Below are 11,677 nucleotides of genomic sequence, written 5' to 3'. Positions count from 1 at the left end.
ACTTTGGAGGCCGGGTCCTAGACCGCGTTGCTCGCCCTTGGGTCACTCGCGCTGCGGAAGACAGTTGTCCTGCGTCGTGAACGCAGCGAAGCAGTCTCACGAAGACGTCTTTGCGGTGAGCGCCTGCGGCCTCCTGACCACAGCCATCACGGAATGGCTAGCTCTGTCCTCCCCGCGTCTTGCGCTTGGATCTTCCTGCCCCACCCGCTTCCCCGATCAAGCCTTCAGATAACCACAGCCCTCCTGCACCTCTAGATGGCAGCCTCACGGGGATCCCTGAGCCACAGCACCCAGGTAGGCCGGTCCCAAATCGCTGGCCCACACAAAGTGTGGCGCAGAATGGTCGTTGTCGCTTTGCACGGAGTTTTCATGCCACGGGTTTCGCAGAAGCAGAAACTAGAACATGATCGTTGGGGACCCAGCCACGGGGACCACCAGCTCCCGCAGAGCCTCCCGCCCTTTGACTGGGCTGTGATGATGTTCGTGCTCCGAGAAAGTGCTCCTACGGTCGTTCCCCTCTGACACCTGAGTAAGAACTTGTCAGTATTGGTTGTGGACTTAAGTACTTTTCAGTAGATACTAATTTGGAAACCTCAGAGTGATGTGAGAGCTCAAAAAAGGTAAAGTAATGTTTTAAGATGTAAGTGATATAAAACGTGTAGCCGAATTAAAAAAAAAAAGCGACAGTGAGCTCTAGGACCCAAACATTTTCCCCGCCGACCTTATAGGAGACTCTGGAAGGGTGCGGTGCGCTGCTGTTGCGGCGCAGACGTGGAGATTGCTGGAATTGACTGTTCAGTCTCCTTCGTGGTGCTGTAGACTTTTTCGGGATGGGGGGTATTTATTTTTTCTCATCACACCCTCCCAAATGCCCATCCCCCAGCTGCCCCCTTGCTCTCACTCCGCTCCCGCGACCCTCCGTTTATTTCCTGAGATTAGGTCTCTAATGGTTTGTTCCCCTCTCTGGTTTCCTCTAGCTTCATTTTCCCCTCCCTGTGTTGTATAAAAGGTGACATGGGTTTCCTTTATATTTGCAAAGATACACTGTTAAAACCCTGCCCGGGAGCCAAAAATGCAGAGATACAGGTGTTCGGTGAGAAATTGTGTGTTTTCATCTGTTGGAGTGAGAGATTTGCGGGTCATAGGGGCGGGGCAGGTTGAGTGGGGAAGCATCTGGCGGGGCTCGCTGGGGCCCTGGGCATTTACTGATCGGCAAGTGTGTGCATCTTTGTGAGGCGGGAGATAGCAGGTAGTCGCGAGTGTTCTTCATGGGTGCCTCCTCCATTCTGTTCTGTTTCTGTCCGGATTGTGATCTGTTGATTGCTTGCACAAAATAATCGCGTTATTGAACCCGAATGTGGTTGGAAGGGACTCGTCAAATGGCACGCGGTGCGTTGCAACTAGGAACCGAGCCTGATGAGCCTGGACTGACATCTCACCGAATGCAGTCACTGTGTCTCAGCTGGCGCATTCGTGTAACATGGTTAAAACAAAACTGAGGTCCTTCACTACACCAATGTCACTCTAAGTTTTTACCTTGTACAGTGAGTACGAACTATCTTTTCGTTGTGATTATTGATTATTGTTAAAATATGGTGACCCGTTGGAGTGAAATAAGACCTTTCCTGTCATCTCTGAAATGAGAAAGTGTAGAAACGGTGTGTTGTCCCAAAGGGTACATACACGTGCATGCATGTGCGCACACGGTTTTGAAAAGGCGGTGCTTCTGTATGTTGGCTTTCTGTTGATGAACAGCTATGGTTTAATGTTAACCCATCATGAACCAAGATGCGTTTTCTTAACTTTTGAAGACGCGGAACAAAAATGGTGTTGGCCACCTGGGTGGCTCAGTGGGTTAAATAAAGCCTCTGCCTTTGGCTCAGGTCATGATCCCAGGGTCCTGGCGCTCTGCTTGGCGGGGAGCCTACTTCCCCCTCTCTCTGCCTGCCTCTCTGCCTGCTTGTGATCTCTGTCTGTCAAATAAATAAATAAAATCTTTAAAAAAAATGTTGTTAAAACCACAGGAAACTTCACAGAAAGATGGATGTTGGACACCAGAACTACATGGACATAAATTTCTCCTTGTCTCATTGGCTTAAAACCATACCAGTCAACAAAAATAAAACTCTCTCGGGGCTCCTGGGTGGCTCAGTGGGTTAGGCTGCTGCCTTTGGCTCAGGTCATGATCTCAGGGTCCTGGGATTGAGCCCTGCATCAGGCTCTCTGCTCAGCAGGGAGCCTGCTTCCCTCTCTCTCTGCCTGCCTCTCTGTCTACTTGTGATCTCTCTCTGTCAAATAAATAAATAAAATCTTTAAAAAAAAAATAAAACTCTCACTTTCGCTTTTGACTCTGAAAATTAGGTTTGTTTACAAGGTGATCTGCCTGATTCCTTAAAAGGTCTGACAGAAATCAGGAAGAGAAGCCTGCTGAAGGCCCTGCTCAGGGCTTCCCAGGGGATCTGGCCTCGCTCCCAGCGTCCTGTTGGGGCCCTGCAGATACAGGTTTTAATAGGGATGTTCCAGATGTTTGCGGAAGCACCCAGAAGACTGCGGGCAGTTTCACTTGGTGTCCTTTCAGGAAAGCACAGCGGCCTTTGTTTTGGGAATACATGTACATAAGAGGAAAGACTGGAAGGGAGAGGAGCCAGGCAGTGTGCTTACCAGGGTTTTGATCCCCTCAGGCATCCTGCAGCCTTGTAAGGATGAATTCTTTGCTTACCTCCGGTGGCGTGGACTCTGGTCTGCAGATGGGGAATAAGGTAATAGAATGTACTCTACTTGTCCTTCCCACTCTTCTCCACACCTGGGTATCACCTGGGCACCTGCCTACCTGCAGAAGGAACTGGTTCCTGGGGTGGAGAGGGGAGGAGAAAGACGTCCCTGTTCACTGCTCTCTGAACTGACCTAATTTTGTTTCATTGTTCTAGTTTTGGCTCAGGGAGCGCAGGAATGGTCCCTTTGGTCTAGTAGTCGACTCGGAATACTGGAGCTTTGGGTTTAGATGCTAATTTATGGTCAGCATGCTCGTGGAAGGTACGGAAGATGCAGTGGCCGCCACTTTTCTGAGTCACTGTCCGGTTAGGGAAAGCTTCCTTGTGCTTTTTAAGAGCTTGAGAAAGCCAGGCTGTCACTGGGATGGAGAATATATGACTGGTGTTCCCTCCCGCCCCCCCCGCCCCAACAACAGCTCATTGCAGGGCAGCCATCAGTGACTGGAGGATCCTGAAGAACCGAGTTCAAAGTTTGTCTTTAGCATGTTATTGACTCCGCTTGTTATTTTAAACAGCAACCTCTGCCTTGCAAGAAGCCTTTGACATCTGCCCTCATTCAGTTTCTTAGTTGCTGAGGAAGAGTGTGCCTCATTAATCTGTGCGGCTGTGTGTATACATGGGTGTATGGATCTGTGTGTACACGTGTGTGCTTAAAACATACTGCGAGGGGCACCTGGGTGGCTCAGTGGATTAAGCCGCTGCCTTCGGCTCAGGTCATGATCTCAGGGTTCTGGGATCGAGCCCCGCATCGGGCTCTCTGCTCCGCGGGGGGCCTGCTTCCTTCTCTCTCTCTGCCTGCCTCTCTGCCTACTTGTGATCTCTCTCTCTGTCAAATAAATAAATAAAATCTTTTAAAAAAAAACAAACATACTGCGAGATGTGAAACATTTTAAGGGTTTATTTGTGTAAAATAAATAAATAAATAAATAAAATAAATTAAACAAATAAATAAAATAATTTCCAAGCTGGAAATAGTTGGGAGAGCTCTCCTGACAGGCTCTCAGGGAGAGACTTTTATGAAGAAGAGGCAAGAGCAAAGAAGGAAACTGTGGATTGGCTACTGCTTCCAGCCTTGTTGGCTGCTTGCGATTGGTTGTCCGTAGGTTTTGATTTTGTAACTGAGGTATTTGCAGGCTGAGATTTTGTTTTGCTTTTACTCAGGTTGCTAGGCCATCTGAGCCACCGTGGTCTAATAGTTTCGTTGTTTAAGTTAACAGTGGGCCCATGTGTGTCTGTGCGTACATGTGTGTGTACTCGTGTGATCGCATGCATGTACATAGCTGTGCAGCACACATGTATGAGTGTGCCCGTATGTGTATGTGCCTGTATGTGTGTGTACTCGTGTGATCGTGTGCATGTATACAGCTGTGCAGCACACACATATATGAGTCAGCCCGTGTGTGTACGTGCGTGCATGTGTGTACTCGTGTGATCGCGTGCATGTATACAGCTGTGCAGCACACATGTATGAGTGTGCCCGTGTGTGTACGTGCGTGCATGTGTGTACTCGTGGGATCGCATGCATGTACATAGCTGTGCAGCACGCATGTATATGAGCTGGCCCATGCGTGCGTTCATGTGTGTGTACTCGTGTGATCGCGTGCATGTATACAGCTGTGCAGCACGCACATATATGCATATTCGTGATATGTATACATGGACGTACACACACATGTGTGCATGCATCGGTGTTTGCGTGATTATGTTTAGTCACTATACATAATCTGTGGTGACCTCTCTTGTACTTTGATTTTTGTTTCTTTTCCTACTGTGGCGCTTTTCGCTATAATGTTTTTATGTAATCAGAAAAGATAAGATGTATGTAATCAGAAAAGATAGTTGAGTCTCCAGATAACTAGATTGCCGCTTCACAGTTAATGGGTCCAGAGGAGCATACTGGTTACGGAAGAGAGGTTATTTAAACCTCACTTTAGAATAGGAGTAGCAATCCTGGGAGCATCCTGTCCCTGCTCTGGATTGGAGGTGTCTGTTGCCTGGCGACCAGGGAGTAGGGCTGACCTAAGAGATGTTTAGGGCTCCTGGGAAGAGCAGCAGCAGAAGCCTGTTCCAGGCTTCTGGGAAGGGCAGCCGCTTCTAGCATGGAGGTGCTCCTGGGCCCCTGTGTCTCCAGGTCCTCAGGTCTCGGATTGCTGTTCAGATGGTGGGAACAACACCACATTGTTGCATGGGGCAAAACAAACCGGCTCCACGCCACCACTGTCTGTGTGGTCTGTAGAGAAAGACCAACTGATGCTTTCAGATACTGTTTTCTTTTTACTTTGCTTCCTTTCCTTTCCTTTTCTTTCCCTCTTCTTTCTTATCTCATTCCTTCTGTCTTTTTCCCCTTCCTCTCTCTCTCCCTCCCTCCTTCTACCTCTGTACTTTCTCTCCCTCTGGCTTTAAAAAATAATCAGATGGTTATAAATCCCTATTCCTTCTAGGCAGCCCTCACACGATCAGGTGAAATGGTGGTATAGTATTTACCTTAATACATAACCATGTTTTTCCTGCGGATGTAACATTTAGTCCTTAAACTTTTCTCAGATTTATTCCCATACTTTTTTTTTTTTCAAATTTTTACTAAGTTTTTCTCTTAAACATAAAAGAATAATATTCTCTCTACTTCTGCTTGGCATCATCTGAACCAAGGAGACTCTAAACTATGTATCTAGCAGGGATAGAGCCATGGAAACACAGAGTGGCTGATTTGAGTGCCTTAAGGAATTATAGTCCACTGAAGTCAATTTATTGGGGTTGGTTGTATATATGAGTCATAGGACAGGCTGGTAAAATGAGAATAGAAGCCTCCACATTTCTTGGGTGCTTCGTACACCAGGCAGTCTCAGTGCTCTGCTTGCCCTCTCACACTTCCTTCTTAGTCCCCAATATGACCTTACCGGACTTCTCTCCATTTCCTTCTTAGCCCTGCCTTGATGTCCTCACTAAGGTTCTCTCCATTCAAGTTAAGAGACTTGCTCCAGGACACACGGTAAGCCAGGAGCTGCGATTCGAACCTAGACAGCTTCCCTCCCATCTGTATCTCAGATGTGTGGTCGTCAGACAGGTGCTAAAGAAAATGTGTAGCAGCAAAACACCAGAGACAAGAATCAAAAGGTAGCGTATAAGGGTGAGCTTGTGATGAGGATGGAAGACCTTCCCTGTGCCGGATTTAATTAAATGCTGGTTCTGGAAAGATGGGAAGGGGAGGGGAGGTTGTTAGAAATGTGCATGGAATCGGGTGAGGCCGCCCTCTGTGTTTGAAGAGCCCTCTCCAGGCCTTGCTGATTCCTTTGGGCTAGAGTTGGGATCTGTGGCTCGAAGGGGAATGCTGCACGTTTTGCAGACCTGAGGCCTCTTTCTTTCCTGCCATGCTGTGATCCCAATCTGGGACCACAGAGCTGAGCAAGAGGAAGAACATCCGTACCCACACTTGAGTGAAGCACCTGCGTAGAGTATCCGGATCGCCCATTCATTTGATGATCAGTGTGTCACCTCTCCGCTGTCAGGGTAAAAGTCTTGCAGTTTACTGCAGGTCAAGTCGGGATTATAATTATTCATGGTCGGCACCTTGTTTTGAGAGTCCACACTTAGAAGATTTTGCAGGTGAAGATTTGTAATTTTGCTATAAACTCTAGACTATCCTACCCTTCTCCAGCATGCGTCACCTCCCCGCCTGCCCCCCCACCCCCCGTTTAGGAAGCCCCTCAGCTGTTCTGTGTGCATTCGCTGCTAAACCAGGAGGCCAGAAGTAGGGCTGCTGTGCTCCCTCTCTCGTCCCAGGACTGCTCGCTTGCTTTAGTTGCTGCAGTGGCCGCAGGCGAGTTAAGGCAGGGCACCTCATACTCCCCAGTGTGTTGACTTCAACATGACCCAAAGCTGCTGGCATTCTGTGAGTTCTCTTAGGCTGTTCCACAGTCCAGTGGATTTCATGATTAGAAAATAATTTCATTCTCTAAAGCATCTTAAATACCCTGCTACACTGGGAGAACATTGTTTCAGTTGCTGCTGCCTCCCAGCTGAGACTTAAGAAAACAAAAGAAACAATTTCACATGATAATATTAGCAAATGCCTCTTCTATAAGCCCTGTCTTCACGCCCTTTGAATTGCATTATCTCCTCTCCGTATTGTTGACTTACTGCATAAAGAATTTCGCTGTACAAAGCTGGGAAAATTATTTCACACTTGCTTGGATCAGAAATCTGTTGAGGTGGTTAAACTGTTCAGTATATTCAAATGTGGTTAGTTTTGGGAAGAGTAAGGAAAGATAATCAAATTGTTAGCATAAATCAAGAGGACTGAGTGCTATCTTGAATATTTTCAGGTGGATTTAAACGGTGATTAATTTAAGAAGATCAGTGATACCAGGAATCTCCGACATGCCCACTGTTCGTTATTTCAACAGTATGTCAGTGTCACGTCTCATATGCGTCATCTGACATCTAGATTCTGTAAACCCAAAACGAGGTCACCGTGACAACCTTCTGTGCCCATTAATTCATCGCTATGAGTTAACTTGGATTAGGGTCTTGGCTAAATTACAAAGTGTTTGGTCTTTGTTTTACCTGCCTATCATTTGGTAGCTGTTGGCATTACTTCCAGTTTCTTCGAATTTTAGCAGCAAATGTTGCCTTTTCCCTCTCTTCCTTCCTGAAAGGAGTAATCACTTTATAACAGAATTTATAACTACTTAATAGGAGTTGGCTCATGACTTTGCAGGGATGAGTTGTGATAGTGTACTTACTTAATAATAATAAATTTGGGGGGGGGACACCTTGAGGCTTTGAGGATTTTATTTGCTGTTTATATCAAGTAATTGCCCATTGATGTAGGCATTGTGGAAACTTGCAAAACTGAGAGATTAGTCTTTGGTAGTAGGCCTCTTGTAAGTAATAGCCAGAGGAGCAAAAATGACCTAACGTTCATGAAAAATATGTGGCCTCATCCAGTTATAGTCACTTACCACGAACAACAAAAGTTGTCTAAACCATGGTTATGTGACTAATTGGCTAGGGGAGGTGGAGTTGCCAAGCAGCCTGCCGACATTGTAGCACGCCTGAGGGGGCAGTAATGGTGCTGCTGCTGAAGCGGGCCCAGGGGTCTGGCCAGCTTGGAGGGGTCTGCTGGGCAGGCTGTTGGTTAGAGACGCAGGAAGAAAAAAAAAAATGTGATAAATTATGGAACTTTAGGAGATGTAAGTATGTACGTATAGTCTTATTAGTTGCACTATTGCTCGGTCTGGTTATGTCAGCTATACAAAAGAGTAAATGAGAAACAAAGTTGAGTTTAGGAATTAGAGTCTGGATGTGAGGAACATTGAAGAGGAGAGTAGATACTTTGTTTGGGTGGAGGAAAAGGACCCACAGATCAGAAAATGTCAGATAGAACCAGTAGATCTCTGTATAGTGGTGGGGACGGAGGCGGAAATAAGTGGATTCATGGCCTTTTATCCTGGGGTGGAGAAAGTGCTGGAAAGATGGGCTACGAGCAGGAATTATTTTGGGCTTTGAATTCAGACCGACTTGAGTAATGCTGGCTTTGACTTTGTTATGGCAGCCCTAGGAAGCTGTGTAGGGTGTGTATAAAATAGTGAGATGATAAATTACCAGCAAAGGAAGTCGTTTTAAATCCCAGCTGCTATAGTTGGGACCAGTGGTGTCTATAAATAAAACGTAGGAAATAGTCATGGAGGACAGCACTTGGAGGACATGGTGGGAAATCTTCCAGATCATTCACTGACCTGAACTTTTCTTTTTCTGCTTAAACCTTTCGAGGCTTAGCAAACTCTTTTCCAGTTCGTACGTCAAAAAGCAGAGGCGGCTTCCTGTCCTCTCTGTGCAGTGTATCTGCTCCATATTCTGAGCTTCCTGTGTAGTCTGGATTGATGATAAGAACAGCAAAAGCAAGGGAAGTAGACGAAGAATTGCCAACCTCTTACTTGGTTTCAGCAGAAACACTGAAAAGCTTGGACTGAACATACTGCATCCTGCGAAGTGAAAACATTGTGTATTTGACAACAGTTTTTGACAGCAGAAAGTAGCCAGCTTGGCTTCGACCAGGGGTTGGTAAACTTTTACTGTAAAGGGCCAGATAGTAAATATTTTCAGCTTTGTGAGCCATACAGTCTGTTTTAAGGTTTCAGCTCTGCTGTTGTAGTATGAAAGCAGCTATAGACAACATCTAAACAGATGAACGTGGCTGTGTTCCTATACAACTTCATGGGTGGACAGTGAAGTTCCCATTTCATTTAATTTTAATGGGACTTGATGTTTTATGGTTCTTTTGATTTTGTTCAGCCATTTGAAAATGTAAAAGGCATTTTTAGCTTTTGGACCATACCAACACAGGTAGTTAACAGGATGTTTCTGTGGGCTGTAGTTTGCTAACCCCTTAGCATTAAGGACTATGCTGCGAGAAGCAGGACATTAAAAGACAAAGCAGGTCTGAATCGAGATCAAATCAGGCACACTTGCCTGGGTACGCGGAGCTAAAGTTTTCTCTTTCTGTCATTGATGGCATTGGCAGCCAACACTGCGTCTGTGGAGTGGTTAATTCCAACTCATCTGTATTTCCTAGTGTGCCTTTCCCTGGTTTTACTTCATCCCCCCAACCTAATTATTGTTGTTTATGATTCACGCCCAGAGTTGAGAGGATGGTGGTAGTTCTAAAGATATTCCTTAACGGCGTCAAACCATTTCATAAAAGGTCTTTACTCCATGACTGTTTTCTACATGATCTACCTGTCTTTGTGGTCCCTAGCTGGTAGTCCGTGGCAGAGGCTCGCTGTACCTGTTCTCCTCCTGAGCGCTGCGCTAGGCCACATTTCCTAGTTTCCCTGGCATGTGGAATGGCCATGTGCCCGAGTTCTGCCTAGTGGGATGTGGCCGGAGTGACATATGTCACCTGCAGTCCTAGCCCCAAACAGCTTCATGTGCAAGGCTCCATGCCCTCTCTTTTCCCCTTGCTGTATCTGGAAGGCAAGGTCTTTATAGCCCCAGAATTTGGAAGATTCGGGATAGAACAGGGAGAGGTGTCCGGCTGCACTTTCAGAGCAGAAACTTGCACATTGGAATGTTGTGTGAGCAACAGAGAAATGCTTTTTGTGTTGACCCAGAAGGACTGTTTGTGACAACAATTATCCTACCCAGACGAACAATGTTCGACTTGTGAAGATAGGATATAAACATGACAAGATGGTGCCTGTGGAGAAACTGTTCCTGTTTTCATGACCATTCACTAACACTTGGTCTTGTATGTGTCTGGTCATCCAGAATCATGCCCTCACTCCACCCTCTGGCTCGTTCCTCATGGTGGCTTTCTAGGACCTTCCTGAGCCAGCACATGTAGAGGTCTGTGCCCCAGTCCTCATCTGCTAGTTGATCCTCTCTCTTCTACACCGGGTTCTGTCTTCGAGAGCCATTCATGGTGTTCAGATGAAGTCTCCGTCTGGTTTTCCTTGCATCTCTTTGAGGTTTCAAGCTAATGGATGACTAATAGTGGAAAAATTATATTTAAACATGTAAAAGTGGATGGTGGGTACATGTTTCTTGAGCTAAAGGGAATGATGGGGGCAGGCGAAGAATGTGAGCTTGTTCAAGAATGAGTTCGTAATGTACCCTGAGGATAGCTCCATGTTAGCCTGGGGCTTAAGAGGGTGGGTAGACTGCCTGTGATGGGTCATGAATTAATTTGGGACGTATATACATGTTGCTATGATTCGGTAATTTTCAAGGCTATGGTATATACTCGTAAAATATATCAGCGACCATACAGGTTGTATATGTATTCTGTAATATATATTACATATAATTGTCAAATGTAACAATGTTACATAAAATACAGATATAATTTATACCACATAAAGTATGTATATTCTATAATATGTAATTTATATTATAGAATATGTATAAATGGATGATCATTAACATTTTTATGTTAAAATTAATATTAATAGAATTCTGTATCTGTTATATGCAGTAAAATAGTCATATTATTATAATTGTAAAATTTTAACAAATGTGAACTTAGATATGTAATTTGTATATAAACATTACATGTTACATAATCATTATATGTAATATAATTTCATATCATAGATACATATACATATAATTTCATATGTGTGTATATACAGACATACACATGATTATGGCATCTGTTCTCCTGAAGCAGGAATTGAGTTTTGTTTTGTTTTTTCTCAAGATGTAGCTCTTTGTTTTCCCCAGATGCCAGTTGATTCACTTACTTCCTGGTGTAAGGAACATAAGATTATGGGGAATCTTCTTGAGTGTCAGATCATGTGACTGGAGAGCAGCTAAGCATTTGTCTCACTATCTGCACCTGACACTCAGAACAAAGCATTCAGAGTCCCTGCCATCAGAAGTAGCCCCAAGGGTCATTTAATGCAATAATCCAGTTGCACACCTCCACATTTATGGGTTTGCATGTGCACGTGTAACAGTGCTGTGATCCATTTGTCAGAACACACAGAGCCTGCTGTGAGAAAGGGCACGGGGCAGTTTCCATGAGTGGAAACTCTTACAGGCCAGCACACATACCATACTGTGGCATTGCTTTGTGATCTGGATTCTCTTCCAGACTTGCCTTTCTTACTGCTTTTTCCATGTCAGCATGGAAATGCCATCCTTCTACTAGCAAGGCTCCAAAACCTTCTGTCTGTCTTTCCCTCCAACCTGCCCCAATCCATCAGGGAATCCTTTTAACTCTGCCTGTGGGAACTGTGAGTAAGAGATGGCTTGAAGTAGCACTGACCGGTCTGGGTATCAGTGGGCAAGGCAGAGGAAGGAGAAAGAACCGCTTCCAGCAAGAAGAAACTCTTGGTTGGTTGGTCAAGATGAGTTTAGAAAATCCTGTGCAGGTCCCTAGGTTGTGTAGCTCTGCTTGACAG

Source organism: Meles meles, chromosome Y (genome assembly GCF_922984935.1).
Source record: "Meles meles chromosome Y, mMelMel3.1 paternal haplotype, whole genome shotgun sequence".
NCBI lineage: Eukaryota > Metazoa > Chordata > Mammalia > Carnivora > Mustelidae > Meles > Meles meles.
Note: the sequence above shows the minus strand (reverse complement) of the source record.